Below are 17044 nucleotides of genomic sequence, written 5' to 3' on the forward strand. Positions count from 1 at the left end.
ATTTAGAAGGCTATTTTAATACTTCCGGCAAGGATTAATGGTGGAAATAATGACATGCAGTCAGACAGAAGTCATATTGTGGAGATAAGCTAGCCAGAATTATTGGTGGGTTTGATATAAGTAAGACATGAGGAAAGCAATCAAAGATGTATCTAGGTTTGTGGCTGAGGGTGATTTAGTAACAATGAAGAAGGCTCGAGTGTGTGGGGCATACAACTGTGCACAAGTGGATAAGAAGAATCAATGGTTCTGTTTGGCTACTTAAGTCTGTGATGCTATTAATGCCCAATGAAGATTTATATTACAAATTTATACTGCAAAGTAAGCAATAAGCAACATCAGATGTTTGGAGATGGATCTGAACCTGGAGAAGTGATTTTATATATAACATCTTCAAAGACTTCAGTGTATTTGTAGTATCTGAAACCATGAGACTGAATGAGATCCCTTAGGAGGAGAGTATAGATCAAGAAGAGGGCAGAAAAAGAGCCCATGGGTGTTTCAGTGTCTTAAAGCTGGTGCAGAAAGCAAGGATCCAGAAATGGAAACTGGGGCGTGTTCAGGAAGGCAGGACGAAAAACTGACAAGCTGCCATAGAAAGAAAGGGTTACAATAAAAAAGAATGGTATTAGAAAATATCAGCAAGATTTTTTTCATTTTAACAGAAGGAGGGATATGTGAAAATATCAGGTAGTAATTATCAAGGTATAAAGAAAAATAAAGGGAGGTACTGGATAGATTTTTCTCTATGAAGTTTATGGCTAGTCGTTCATTGCCCAAGAGTGAATTATGAAATTATGGGACACAAGAGGAGAAAGTGCGAGACAGTCATGACAAAGGGTCTGAATTGCCAAGATGTAGTGTCAGTTTGAGATCTTTGGTCATAAACTTGAAGGAAGACCTATCAGCAGAATCTTTTCGATTTTCTAGGTCCATACTCAGGATCTTGAGTACAGAAGAATAAATAGATTTTTATAAGTTATTCCAAGTGGAAAATTTCTCAGGTACGTGCAGTGGAGGCAAAGGAGGGTGAGCTGGTTAAGCACACTTACAGAGGAGTAAATGTGATGCTATACCATGGAACCAGTGTACTTAAAAGAGACGCACGAACATGAATAGGGTGGTGGTTCGTGGAAGAGTGGTCAGTGGATTCCAGTTCTCACAAAGTTAGATAAATTTTTTTTTTTAAAGATTTTATTTTTATTTATTTGACAGAGAGAGAGAGAGATCACAAGGAGGCAGAGAGGCAGGCAGAGAGAGAGAGGAGGAAGCAGGCTCCCTGCTGAGCAGAGATTCCCGATGCGGGGCTCGATCTCAGGACCCTGAGATCATGACCTGAGCCGAAGGCAGAGGCTTTAACCCACTGAGCCACCCAGGCGCCCCAAAGTTAGATAAATTTTGAAGTAGGAATACTTTCACTAAATACGAAAGAATAGTAGGGTAATGTCACGTTTGAAATATGTATTTGTAATGGCTGTGTGTTATTGGTGTACTATACATCTAGTGTCTGATCATGTGAGTGGGAGGCTAAGGCTGAACTGAGAAAAAGAGTAAGTGGAGACAAAGATGTCAAGCAATTTGGAATTGAGGGTGTTGTAATTATGACAGGAGTCATGGACAAGAGGATGGCAGTGGGAGAGGTGCTGAAGTCACTGGTGAATGATGCTCCAAAGAAGAGGAAACCAGTAGTTTCAAAAAAGAGAAAAACTAGACAGGCGAAGGGCTGTCAAAATATAATGATGTACACATCAAAGAAAATAAAATTACTGAAGGCTGAAGGAGAGATATAATTTGGATGTGGCGAGGATGAATAATTGCCCGAGACAGTCCTAGGTTATGCCTTGCTGCCTTAGTACAATTTTTAGCATCCTTTTTTTACTTTGAAAAGTATCCTAGTTTTAAATGGTCATGTCAGTAAGACATCCCTCTTGTCTCCCTGAAGTATGTGGGATTAAGATTGAAGAAGAAACAACACCTTCTCTTAAAGGGTGTGTAAAGTCGCCTTCTTCAGTGGACAGTCACATTTCTGTTAGAACCTGAAGGTGAAGAACTATTTGGAGAACAAGTTATTGGTAAGAGCTTACTGGAAAGACCTTGACAATTTCAAAACACAGCTAGAGAACAAATGGATGATGAGATCACATGAGGAGATGCATAGAACAGGTGAGGGGGGTCTACAAGGTTTGGAATCTTGCTGATCACTAGTCCTATAGAACAGAGGGGACAGAGATTGAAGACTTTAGGGTGGCAGCTGATTTCACACAACATTGTAGGTTTTGTGGCAACTGGGATTATGCAGCAATTGGAGACTGAATTATTTTGGTGGCTAACCATGCTTTCAGAAAGGGGCAACTTCACAGGAGCAATGGTCTGGATAGAAACCTAAGTCCTGTTATTTTGAGTCACACATACCACACAGAGCTAAGTCCCATCACTGAATCATCCTTTTGATTTAGACAATCATTGATTCACTTTATTCAATAAATAACCACTTATGGATTGCCATGTGAAGAATGGGACTATATACCCCTAAACAGTGCGGGTGTCTTAAGAAAAAGCTCATATGGTGAAAACTTACTGTAAATAGAAAGTTGAGATAAATGCCATAAAACACATTATTCACACTATTTAGTATTGTTAGTATTATTCTATTGATGATTGACATTTTCCAAATACTTATCATAGTCCGAGGACTGTCCAAACAATAAGACCCTATTTATTTAATCCTGTCAACAATACTATGGAGTAGACATCTATTATCCACCTTTTATAAATGAGAGCCTGGGAAGTAATCTGCTCAGTATCACTCAGTTGGCACGCTCTCAAAACACAAAGTGCTCTGCTCGAAAAGGGGGCTATTTGTATTAACAGAGAATATTCGGGAAGGCCTGTAGGAGTTAATAGCCTTTGAGATGGGCCTTGGAATACAGATACATTTGGATAGGGAGGCAACATGAGCAAAGCTGGCAGGTGATTTTCAGAGGGCATTTATATAAAATGGGATGATTATTTCGGCTGTATTTTCAGAAAGGCATGAGTGAGAACAAAGACTCAAAACATATACTAAACCCAAAACGTATGTCACATATGCATTTAATATACAATATCTTCTAGGAAATAAAAAAAAAAATGAAGTCATTTATGAACTGTGTAGCAACATGACATTTTTAGAAATCCTAATCTATGTTTGTTTATTTTCTTTTCCCAGCTGCTATTTCTACCCTTTTCCATTGCTCACTTTCAACAGTTGGCTCTGTTTTTGTTTTCAAAATTGTTAAGTCCTAGGATGGAGCAGGGAGATAATTTGGAGAATGGATAATGTGTCTTATTTAGTCATGAAAGGACAATAACTCTTCCTGGACAAAGAATAAGTTCCTCCCAAGCTGAGTGGGAGGGAGGAGAGAGAGGATGAGAAGGTATGCGCACATGACTGATAGTTGTTTCTAGAACATGCCATATTTTCAAAGAAGACATCCAGGAGCAGAGGGTTCCTGGAAGAGAGAATCAGGGACAACCTAACCAGGAGCAACACATGAGGCCATAAAACAAACAAATAATAAACAAGGAGGGGGCATCGGGATCTGAAACAGCAACACATGAGGCCATAAAACAAACAAATAATAAACAAGGAGGGGGCATCGGGATCTGAAACATTACGCTGGCTTTCAGGTTGGACACCGTGACATAGCATGGGGGGACTCAAGTTCCTTCTACCCCTACAAGTCCAAATAACTTTAATAGAGGCAATGGAAGGGGTGGTGGTAAGTGGGGAAGGAGATGACAGTCAAGAAAAACCGATATTCAAGTTGTGCACATCCAAGTTTTGTCCTAGCATAATGGCCAGGAGCCTGAACATTAATTTAATTATAGAAAATAAAATTATTGAATAAATAAATAAAATGATAGAAAACAAAGCTATTATTTCTTATAAACTTGAACCTGTAGACTTGATACATGTCAGCTGTTTCAGGGTATCCAGGCTGAATTAGTTAGGCGAGGCTAGTGTAGGAGGTAGCAAGTGGTAAATCCAGAAATTTCAGTGATTTAACATAATAAATGTATTTTTCCTGCTGTTGAGAATGTGACATGGCTGTGCAGCCCTTCTCCATTTGGAAATCATACCACTGGAAACATGAAAAAATGTGAGCTTCCTCCTCTCCTTATTGCTGAAAGAAACAGGTGGATGCAAAAGCGCATTGGTCCAGAAGACAGACATTATTTCCATTCACCTATCCTTATCTCACACTAGTCCTATGGTCTCAAACGGACTGTAAGATGGGACTGGGATGGTGAGAAATTTAGAGAGGCACATGGATATTTGGGGAGTGCCAACCATTTATCACCCACAAACCCAAGTAGTTGGACAATGAGAAACTCTATTTTACCTTCTGCATTGCAAATACTTCACTTCTTCCAAGCAAGTCCTACTTGCATTCCTGGTGCAGAACACTTCTTGAATCCACAGTTCTTACTTTCTGGAGTCACAGAGTGTTCCTGGAAGTCCATTTGTACATTCAGGCAATATTTTCATTCCCTTCCCTCTCTTCTCTCTGTCCTATTCCTTTAGGAAAGTTATGAGGCTAATCAAACAGGGTTAGCTGTATGATATGAAGGAAAACTCATTAACTGCATTTCAAAATTGGTATTAAAATTTAAAATCCAGAGCTATCTAATAATTGTCCTGACAAGTCACTGCACATTGTTTTTAGTCTGTCATTTGGGCTAACAAATGAACTGAATTGCAGTAAATCTTCATTTTGATTTCTGCAAACTTCTCACTACTATGAGAGAACGTGTTTATAGTTAATGGACTAATACGGTGTAGAGGTGTCATTTAGAATTATCCTGATGAGTAAAGCAAAGACCATTTCAGAGCCTGTAAAACACAGACATTCTCCTTGTATATGTAATTTGTTTTCATACACTGCCAGTATGCTCTCTAACCACAGAAGCCCACAAAAGAATGTCAAAAATTCCCTAATACTGGATTTTCCCTCTGCCTTAAGAATTCTCTCTTGTTAAACTATTTCACATTGGATTAAAACTTTAAACAACCTGTTATACTTGAGGAAACAGGATATTATAGGATTCACATTTGGACCTAATAGAGGTTAAGTCTGTAACTGATTTGTTGTGACTCAATTCAATGACCCTTACTGGCATCTTTTTTAAACAATCGTGTAATATAGATTGTTATTCTAGCAAATAATATTGGAAGAATGTTGCATTAATTTGTTGATTTGATAGCAAAATTTTTGCCCAATGATGCAAATCTATGTAAATGAAAGTGTAAATTCTGCTGTTACCATGCTGCTATTTCAGAATTGAGTAGTAAAGAAATGAGACAGAGAGAAGAAAAAGAAAGAGACAGAAAGACAGAAAGAAAAAAGAAAGAAAAAGAAAGAGGACAGAGCGAGAGAAAGAAAGAGGGTAATATAAGGGAAGTGGGAAGACTAGATCCCTACAATCTTTTTTCTTCACCAATGGTGCAAGTTATTGCCCTACTTTTGGTTTAAAAGAGTCTTCAGGTTAACCCTACTAAATGATTGTCATTTATCATATCAGAGAATTTGGCACAGAGGTTTGGATGGTTTATTGTGCTCTGTGCTGCTGATAAATCTACAAACACAGCAACTGTCACCATAGCTCTCAAATTCATTTTCCATATGCTGAGTGTGTGTGTGTTTCTTAAATATTTTGAAATATTTGGCTAGTCCAAGTTTTGCCTGGTGAAACTGGGCTTGTTTGAGTATTAAATATTTCAGGAAACAGAAGGGGAAATTTATAAGGGTATCCCCAGAGAAGAGCTTAAAGATCTTTGGATCATCAGCATCATCCTTTGGCTACACAGAATTATTATGCATTTTTTTGGTACAGGGATCAGGTACCGAAGAGTTGAAGGACGGCTGTTAAGTGGAGCATGCCCAAAACTGGAGTACTGGCTTAGGTTATTTTATTCTTTTGCCACTTACACAGGCCAGTAAGCTTAGTTGCTCTGACATTCTTCAACACTGAATTTATCTGAGACGTAAGATATATGGAAATGATTTTCTTTCAGATCAGTTTACCATCTGATCAATAGCTCATATTACTTAGTTGAGAGTCCCCATTAAGGAGACATTCTCTTGCTGCCTGGCTCGTTCTGACACTGTTAAGAGTGTTCTTTCATGGGGGAGGGTGGAGGTAGAGGGTGGTTGGGTTATGGACATTGGGGAGGGTATGTGATATGGTGAGTGCTAGGAAGTGTGTAAGCCTGATGATTCACAGACCTGTACCCCTGGGGCTAATAATACATTATATGTTAATAAAAAATAAAAATTAAAAAAAAAAAGAGTTCTTTCAGCTTGTGAATGGTCTGCCTTTCTTTCCTATTGCTGTGGACTACACTTTTCAAAAACCGCTTATCATTTAAGTAGCTCCATTCATTTATGTAACAGTTCAGCCTTTCTCCTTTGAGATTTTTTTTTTCTTCAGGGTGGTTATCCATGTTAGGCTTGTCCCCCAAAGAAAAATTTTAGAACTTGCATTATAATTTTTTCACTTAGTTTACTATTACCACATTTTAAAGATTTTATTTTTAAGTAATCTCTACATCCAAAGTGGGGCTCGAACTCACAACCTGAAGATCAAGAGTCACATGGTCTACTGACTGAGCCAGCCGAGCACTCCAAATATTGCCGCATTTTAAAGAAAATAAGTGGGTTGGAATAATAGGTTTCTATTTCTGCTATCTACTGACAGCCATCACGATGTTTAGAACATATCGAACTTTTTTTTGCCCCATAAATAAAACTCGGAAGTTCCAACTTGGTGGCAGGTCAACTAAACACCACGAAATATCTTCCTTCATATGTGACTATCAAGTTATTGATATTTTATACGTTCTTACCAGATAGCTTTCTCTCTGACTCTATCATAATTTTTCATGTATTTTATGATTGATTAGTTTTAATCATGTATTTTAGGATTGAGATATCAAAATCTCATTAGTGTGGTCAGTGGTTTCAATTTAGTCTTTATCTAGCTTTTGTTTTTTTTGGTAGGATTCTGTGGTTTGTTATTACTCTTCTACTTTTGTATTCATATTTATGTCTGTCAAGGCTGCATTTCTCTGAATTGTGAAACTTTTGAGTCATATTTCAATATCACTTATATATCCTCAAACCTCAAATCAAGTTTCTTTTGCTGGACTATTGTGCTACTATAATGAAGGAGAGGAAAAAAAGAAAAGAAAAAAGAAAACAGATTTAGAGCATCTAAAACTTCCAAATTAGACTTAGAGATTTCTTTGTTTTCTTTCAGTTATAATAATGAATAACAAATGGAAAGCATCCATCTGTGGTGTAAATTTGTCAATATTAAAGGGATTCCCTCAACATTTCTGAACCTGATTTAAAAAAAAAAAATCCAGAGACTTGTCTCCCAAAAGTATTTACAAATAGCAAGAGTTCTTCTTCAGGAAGCAAATAGATGAAAATATCAAAGGCATTGGGGAAAGAAAGCTGTAACTTTAAATCTTAAATCCATAACTTACCATGTTATGGTTTTAGATTCCTAATCCCTATTTAGGGATAATCATCACCACCATCATCATCATACCTATTTTTCAGAATTATTGGGAGGTTTAAATTGGAAAACATACGGAGTGCTCAATAATTGTTATTTTCCACTACTCTTCCCCAACCCATTCCTTTTTCCATTTCAGGTATGTTTTCTGTAATAATTTTTATTTAATTTCTTAGCTACAGGCCAGAAGTTTTAGTGGTGTGCTGTAAATGTTTAACAACTGGTTCTTCAGGAAGAAAGAAAGTCCTGAATTGTAGTGTTAATATATTAATTTATGAGGTATAAATCTTCCCACCATAGCCAATTAGAAACTGCTCATGTGACGCCAGGAAGGGAGGGGTTGGGAAGAGATGCACACCATCCCTTCTTGCAAAAAGTGGGAGTGGGCTCCAGCAGACCACCAATGCCTACTCCTCTATTCCTTCTCCACAGCCCCCTCAGAGTGAAGTGAATGAGGGAAGATGGAAAAGAATCTGTTTGACAAGTGAGAACTTAAGCATAAATAATAAAAAGGAGATGTCTCAATGGATAATTTGCAGGTTCCAAGACTAATATGGCAGAAAAAACTGAAAATTTGCATTATAAATTCTGACTTCATCACTGTTTCTCATCTGCCCTTCGTTTTATGTTGTTTTAGGTGCTGTTTATGTAGTTTTGAATTTTAAAAATATCGTCTTGTCCCTTTCCTTATTGTTTTTGTACTTCCATGGAAGGGGGACTTTAATAGCTTAAATAAAAGTGTAATTGCAAATTATGATATGTGTTATGAGGAAAGTGAACTGGGTGGTAAGACAGGGATAGCAGATTGAAGAACATATTAAAGCAGTAAGTAAAAAGCAAGTTAGGAGTTCTTTTGAGAAGGTTACATTTAGGAATTCAACTCCCTTAATAGTCAAATTATCTATTTCATTTTGGGTGATTTTTGGTAGTTTGTGCTTTTTGAGGAATTAGTCTATTTTTGTCTGTTCCTAAAACAAACCAGTGAGTCAGTAAACATAAAACCAACAGGAATGCATTTGCTTCTTGACTGAAGTATTATTCAAAACATACATCATTTCTGTATGCAATTTTTTTTGTGTTCATTTATGTAACTAGATTTTGATATGCATGGTAGGGGGACCTAATCCATTCTCCATTGTGGTTTACTATCATATAGAAACCAAATATAATTGAACCTTTCTTGCAAGTAAAACCCCTATTTTCATTTTATATTTTTTAATATATATTTTTATACAGGGGAAAACATAAAACTTTTTAAAAAAATGACAACTTAGGTATACTTTTATCAAGATACAGTTAAACATTTCTCATATTTTTCTAAAGCATTATAATTTGCATTTTATACTTAAGTCTATCATCCATTCATTATGAGTTGATTTTTGTATAAGATATGAGGCTCTAGTCATTGTTCACTTTTAATTTTTATTTATTTTTTGTCAATGGATATTTAATTACTCCAGGGCCATTGGTGCACATTTGCCAAAAAAATCACCTGAGCATATTTGTGTGGATTTATTTATGATTTTCTATTGTTTCATTTTTCTTTTTTTACCATTTTTAAAACTTTCATTCCAGTTTCATTAACATATACTGTTATATTAGTTTCAGATGTACAATATAGTGATTCAAGACTTCCACACATTACCCTGTGTTCATCATGATGAGTTCACTCCTTGGTCCCCTTCATCTATCTACTCCTCCCATCCCTCCACCCACCTCCCCTCTGGTAACATCAATTTGTTCTCTACAGTTAAAAGTCTGTTTCTTGGTTTGTCTCTCTCTTTTTTCCTCTCCGCTCATTTGTTTTGTTTCCTTAAGTTTTTTTTATTTTTTTTTATTTTTTATTTATTTTTATTTTTTTTTTTTAAAGATTTTATTTATTTATTTGATAGAGAGAAATCACAAGTAGGCAGAGAGGCAGGCAAAGAGAGAGGAGGAAGCAGGCTCGCTGCTGAGCAGAAAGCCCGATGTGGGGCTTGAACCCAGGACCTGGGATCATGACCTGAGCCGAAGGCAGCAGCTTAACCCACTGAGCCACCCACGCACCCTCCTTAAGTTTTTTTTAAAGACTTTATTTATTTATTTGACAGAGAGAGAGGGAGAGAGCAAGCACAAGCAGCGGGAGCAGCAGGCAGAGGGAGAGAGAGCAGCAGACTCCCCACTGAGCACAGAGCCTGATGCGGGACTTGATCCCAGGACTCTGGGGTCATGACCTGAGCCAAAGGCAGATGCTTAATTGACTGAGCCATCCAGGCTCCCTTCCTTAATTTCACATATGAGTGAAATTAGATGATATTTATCTTTCTCTGAGTGACTTATTTCACTTAGCATTATATTCTGTAGCTCCACCAATGTTGTTGCAAAGAACAAGATTTCATTCTTTTTTTATGGCTGTACACTATTCCTTTGTGTGTGTGTGTGTGTGTGTGTGTGTGTGTGTGTATCACATGTGTTTATCCATTTATCCATCAACAGACATTTGAGATGCTTCCATATTTTAGCTATTGCAACCAATATTGTTATAAACAGAGGTGGATGTATCTCTTTGAATTAGTGTTTTTTTTATCTTTGGGGTAAATAACCAGGAATAGTGTGATTGCTGGATCATTGCTATATTTCTCTGATGATGAGTGATGTTGAGCATCATATTGGTCATTTGGATGTTTAATCTGGAAATATGTCTGTTCATGTTTTCTGCCCATTTTTAAATTGGATTACTTGGTTTTTGGGTGGAGCTATAGAAGTTCTTTATGTTTTTTGGATACTAATGCTTTACTGGGTATGTCATTTATAAATACCTTCTGCCATTCAGCAGGTTGCCTTTTAGTTTTGTTGATTATTTACTTTTCTCTGCATAAGTTTTTTATTTTGATATAGTCCTGATAGTTTATTTTTGCTTTTATTTCCCTTACCTCAGGAGACATATCTAGAAAAATGTTGCAATGGCCAATGTCAGAGACATTATTGTTTGTGCTCTCTTCTAGGACTTTCATTTCAGGTTTCACATTTAGGTCTTTACCATTTTAAGTTTACTTCTGTGTTTAAGAACATGGTCCAATTTCATTTTTTTCCACATAGCTGACCAGTCTTCCTAACGCCATTTGTTGAAGAGTCTGTCTTTTCCATTGGATATTCTTTCTTGCTTTTAAAAAGATTAATCGACCATATAAGCGTGGGTTTATTTCTGGGTTCTCTATTCTGTTCCATTAAGTCTATTTTTGTGTCAGTACCATACTGTTTTGATCACTACAGCTTTGAAATATAAAACTTGAAGTCCAGAATTGTGATGCCTCCAGCTTTGCTTTTCTTTTTCAGAATTGCTTTGGCTATTTGGGGTCTTTTGTGGTTCCATATAAATTTAAGGATTGTTCTAGTTCTGTGAAAAATGCTGTTGATATTTTGATAGAGATTGCATTAAATCTGTAGATTGCTTTGGGTAGTACAAACATTTTAACAATATTTATTCTTCTAATCCATTAGCACAGAATGTCTTTCCATTTCTTTGTGTCATCTTCAATTTCTTTCATCAATATTTTATAGTTTTCAGAGTACAGGTCTTTCACCTCTTTGGGGAGGTTAATTCCTAGATACTATGATTTTTGGTCCAATTGCAAATGAGTTTTTTTTTCTTAAATTTTCTTTATGTTGCTTCATTATTAGGACATAGAAATGCTACAAGTTTCTGCATATTGATTTTTTATCTTGTGACTTTACTGAATTCATCTATCAGTTTTGGTGGAGTCTTTCAGGTTTTCTATACAGAGTATCATGTCATCTGTAAATAGAAAGTTTTACTTCTTCCTTACCAACCTGGATGCCTTTTATTTCTTTTTGTTGTCTATCCTGTCTTATTTTTCTGTGTTCATCCGTCCACCACTATCACACATAGTGTAGTCATATAAAAGTGTTAAAATGGGAAGACTGATTCCTTCCATTTTGTTCTTTTCAGAATTGTTTTAGGTATTCCAGCTCCTTTCAAATTCTGTATAAATTTTAGAACTGTACTGCTTTTTTTTTTTAAGATTTTATTTATTTATTTGACAGATAGGGAGTACAAGTAGGCAGAGCAGTAGGCAGAGGGAGAAGCAGACTCCCCACTGAGCAGGGAGTCCGATGCGGGGCTTGATCCCGGGATCCTGGGATCATGACCCGAGCTGAAGGCAGTTGCTTAACAGACTGAGCCACCCAGGCGCCCCTGTACTGCTTTTATGTACAGAAAAATCTTCATGAAATTCTGGAAGGAATGATATTAAATCTATATATTAATTTGGAAAGAACCAACATCTTTACTATGTTGAGTCTTCTAAGCCATGAGCGTATGTTTGTCCATTTATATGATTTTCTTTAGATTGTTCATCAGCCTTGTGTAGTTTTCAGCATAGAAGTCCTCCTCATGTTTTGTTAAACTTCCATTTCTTTTATTTTTCTGAATATTGTAAATAATATTGTATTTTTAATTTTAGTGTCCATATGTTCATTGCCACCATATGTAAATATAACTGATTTTTATATATTTACCTCATATCTTATAACATTGTTGAATAATACACTTTTCAATGTTTGGAGTGTGTCTGTCATCCTTATGGACAATCATGCCATCTGCCAGTAGGAATAGTTTAATTATTCTAATTATTCCTTTTAGATCTGTATATCTTTTATTTGATTTTGTTACCTTATTTTATTGTCTAGGGCTTCTAGCTCTGTTTAATAAGTTGGTGAGAGTAGACTTTTTTCCTTAAGATTTTATTTATTTATTTGACAGAGATCACAAGTAGGCAGAGAGGCAGGCAGAGAGAGAGCGGGGGAAGCAGGCTCCCTGTCAAGCAGAGATCCTTATGTAGGGCTCCAACTCAGGACCCTGAAATCACAACCTGAGCTGAAGACAGAGGTTTATTCCACTGAGCCACCCACACTCCAGAAAATAGACATTTTTACCTTGTTTCTAACTCAGGAAGTTTCTCATCACTAAATATAATGCTACCTGTAGGTTTTTTGGTACGTTGCTCTTTACCAAGTTGAGAAATTCCCTTCTCTTTGTATTTTCTCTGAGATTTTATCATACATGATACTGAATTTTGTCTAGTGCTTTTCCTGCACCGATTTATATAATTATGTGATTTTCTTCTTAAGCCTGTTAAGATGATGAATAACAATGACTGATTTTGGAATACTGAACTATCCTTGCATGCTTAGAATAAACCCCATTTGGTTATGATGTATGATTCACTTTATGTATGTTTCAATTCTACTTGCTAATGTTTTGCTAAGAATTTTTATATTTACATTCTTGCAGGCTATGCCTCTGCAGTTCCATTTTTGTACTGTCTTTGGTTTTGAAAGCAGAGTAATACTGTCTTTATTAAAATAATAGAGAAGTCTTCTTTCTCTTTCTGTTTCCTAGGAGGAATTGTATAGAATTGGTGTTAATTTTTAAAATTTTGGTAGAACTCTCTAGTGAAACCAACTGGGCTTGGAGATTTCATTTTCTGAAAATTCTTTTAATACTTGAAGAGCTTTATAATGAGCTATCAACTCTATAATTTTTATCAACATATTATAAATATTGTCATATTTATTGATAGAGTGCACATACTGAAAAGAATATCTAGTAGACATACCAGAGTAAGCGCTGGTATGCAGGGCATTGATTCCATGAATCCTCTGTGTATCTTTAGACAGAATTAAGAAAGGGCTGCAGTATCTTAGATAACAAGAGGACAAATAGCATTTCCTAATTTTTCTGCTCATTTAAAATGCTTGAAACATTTCTTGACCATCAATAACAGATATCTGGGGAGGTGTCAATTTTGTTAGCCAACTTAGCTCAGGGGCATCTGCTGCTGGTACTTTTGCTGTGAGTGCAGTGTCTTGGATAGAAGAAGCTTAATTATTTGGTGAAGGATGGGGGTATTGCTATGTCTTTGAATCCTAGCATGCTCCTTTGCTTATATATTACTCTTAATTTTCAGATCTTGCTTCCTCCTTGTCACCAGTAAATTTCTTAAGAATATCCCGCCGCCCCTTTGCAAGTTACTTCTTTCTCTTCTAGAAAAGATGTCTTTCCTCAAATAGCCATGTCTGATTATGCACATGTTCAAGCCCTTTCTCCCTACTGCCCAGAATTACATCTGTTCTCAGTTCAGTGTTTCTATACTGGGAGTGGGGAGTTCTATTCTGTGTTCTACCTCTGCTTGCATCCTGATGTTCTCTCCTGTTGCCTGGGATGTCTCTGTCTCTCTGCTCAGATATAGGATTCAAATCTGGCTCTGTTTGCTTTATACATAGTCTCCCACTTATATGTAAATAGCATTTGTAATATTTCCTGTCTCCTATTTATGTTATAGACATTGACTGTGGGTGGTTTTATTTACTTTCTTTTTTTGATATGTATGGTTTTTGGAGAATGTGGGCCATTTCTTCTAACTGCCTGCTTCCTACTCATCTTTTGTATCTGAAAATAAATATTGTTTCTTTCAGGATGCCTTCTCTGTCTTCTTGTGTACTTCTAGAGCACTCATCTCAGCATTTTCCATACAGTTACCACCCTTTAACTCCTCTGTAATCTCCTTCATACAGTTAGCTAACTGAGGAGAGTTCCTCATGGTCATTCTTTCATTCCCTGTATTCAACACAGGGATCAACAGCTATTAGACTCTGAATAACTATTTCTTGAGTGAAACCCTGTATTATTTTTCAGTGAGGAACTGAATGGAGTAGTTGGTAGGCAGTAAAGTATACATACATATCTGTAGATAATTTAGACACAATAACAAAACCAACCAAAAGTCTTCCTATGCTTTATTATCATCATACACCAGTAAATGAAGTCATGATAAAACACTCCTCTTTATTGGGACAGACTCCTCTATGGTGCATAACTATTATTTTTATAATCAGAAGAAGATATGCATTTGGTTATAGCCTGATTTTTAACTTTCTGTGCTATTCTTTCCAAGAGTCATTTTCTTTCAAACTACAGTTGACAATGAACAATGTGCGGCTAGAGGTGCTGACCCCATGCAGTTGAAAAACTACATCTAACTTTCAGCTCCCCAAAAGCTTAACTACAAATAGTCTACTGTTGACCAGAAGCTTTACCAATAGCATAAAGAGTTGAATAACATATTTTGTCTGCATTCAATGCTGTGTTTTACAACAAAGTGAGCTAAAGAAAAAATGTTGAGAAAGTCATAAGGAAGAGAAAATACATTTACTATACTGTATTTATTGAAAAAAATCCACATACGAGTGGACATCTCCAGTTCCAACCTATGTTGTTCAAGGGTCAACTGTATTCAGAGAGAAGATAATTTATTTTATAGTTCTTCTATGGGTACATATGAAATATTACTTCATAATTTTTTGGTGCTTCCTTGCTGCTTTGGCCTCACTATGACAAGTTCAGCTTGCTGTTAGTTACTGTCTGCAATTCCTGGATTCAATTGCTTTGGAAAAGAAGACTTATTTCAAGGTGTGTCACACCTCCCTTTATTCCTGACCAAAATTTATCTGAAGGTTCCCTTCAGCTTGACTAAACTTCAGAAGAATTTCTTCCTGAGTCTAGGTACCTGATCTCTCCTTTCTTAGAGCATTTATTTTAGAAGGCTTGCAATTGTCAATTCTTTCTCTGCTCCTTTGAGATGAAAATCTACCACCCAGGAATGTTTTGCTCAAGGACCTGGGAGCCATTCCTTTGAAATGTAGTCATGAAGAAAGATAGTGCCCCTGTCTGCCGGTCTCTGTGAGAGGGTAGGAGTCTAACTTCAGTAAGCATCGATTAGCAAACACTGATGGCCTAATCACATTGACCCCACCTCCCAGCCAATGTCCTCCATCATTTTCCTGCTAGTTTACCCCTGTGCTTCAAAATTCTTCTGCTTTTATTTCAAAGGAATTGAGTTCAATCTCTCTCTCCTATTATAATAGTCTTTCTCCCCTACTGCAATAGTCGTGAATACTCTTTCTTGCCAGTTTAACTAGTCCAGTTCAATTTTCCTTGTATACTTCCCCATATATTTTATCTTTACAAAAGCACAACTAAACCAATATGAGCTCAAATAAAATGGAAACTTCAACAAACAAAAGAAACACAATAATAAAAAGAAGAAACCAATGAACTCATCCTAAATAGGACATTCTCAATTATAGAAGAGAAAGACATCTTCATAATCCTGTATAAATGTCCGCTAATAGGCATACCTCACTTTATAAATTTATTCTCTATATTCAGGTATGCATTTAAAAAAATGACAACAACAAACAAAACCTCCCTTTCTTCCACATTTCCCTGAGCTTTATGGTTGGTGTTACTATCTTCCTTTTGGGAAATTTCACCCTCTGTTCTCAAGGAATAACTTCCTTTAGTTAAAAAAAAAAATGAGTTCCCTTCCCACACCATCAGAATACAGTATTTTTTCCAAGTTAGAATATTTGGTCCATAGTCCTATGGAACTCTAGGGACAGTCTGGGGACATAAGTAAATGTCATGAAACAGTTCAGGATAGGTATGGACACTCCCAAGTCAACTCCTCTTGGAGTTTTACCACTAGTATGAGTTTCAAACATGCTTATTTATTCATCAAGTATGTGCAAAGTAACTGCTAAATCTTACACCCAAACACATTTTCCTATTGCACAGACAGTACATTCTAAGCCCACAGGAGGAGGAGAAATATATTCCTAATTGCCTCCATAATTTAGAAGCCTGCCACTTTCACAATGAAGCCAGATCTTAGCATTATCATGCAGAACACTGTTAATTTTCTTACTTTTTTTTTCTGTCTCAGGGACTTTGTGCCTCTATGGTTGGCGGAGAACAAGAAAGGGACACATTCTGGAATCAAAGCAACTCTCTTTGCTACACAAAGAACTAAATGCACTTTCGGCAGAATGTAATTATTTGTAATTCCTGGATTAAATTTTTAGGTAATGGCAGTCCTCAACATGTCTTGGAGAAAAGGGGTTTTTTTTTTGTTTTGTTTTGTTTTTGTTTTGTTAACATATAATGTATTATTTGCCCCAGGGGTACAGGTCTGTGAATCATCTTGTTTTGTTTTGTTTTATTCTAGTTAAAATAAAATGACAAATAGTTGGATAAGAATGAAAGAGGTAGTTAGCTGTTTGCATTTTAATCATGAGTTATGAAATAATGTTTCTGGATTTTATTTAAGGCTTGGTGTTATAGCTTGTTTATTTTTCTACGCACCATAATGCCTATTACATGATTTTAGGCCCATCAGACTTATATGAAATATCACGGCCTGGGACTATAAAAGGAAAACAGTATTTCACTGAAAACATTCCTGTAACATCTGTTAGCCACAGTAGTTTTCCAAATGTCTCTAAACTCGTGTATTATTATAGACTTGCCATTATAAGTATAACTATTGTCACTATGCTATAAGGACTCTGAGATTCCAAAACTGACTTTAGAGAATTAGAGGTTTTACTTCCAAAAATCAAGTATCTTTCTGGAATT

This window comes from Enhydra lutris, unplaced genomic scaffold, assembly GCF_002288905.1.
Source record: "Enhydra lutris kenyoni isolate GAN:26980312 unplaced genomic scaffold, ASM228890v2 scaffoldscaffold33, whole genome shotgun sequence".
NCBI classification, from domain to species: Eukaryota; Metazoa; Chordata; class Mammalia; order Carnivora; family Mustelidae; genus Enhydra; species Enhydra lutris.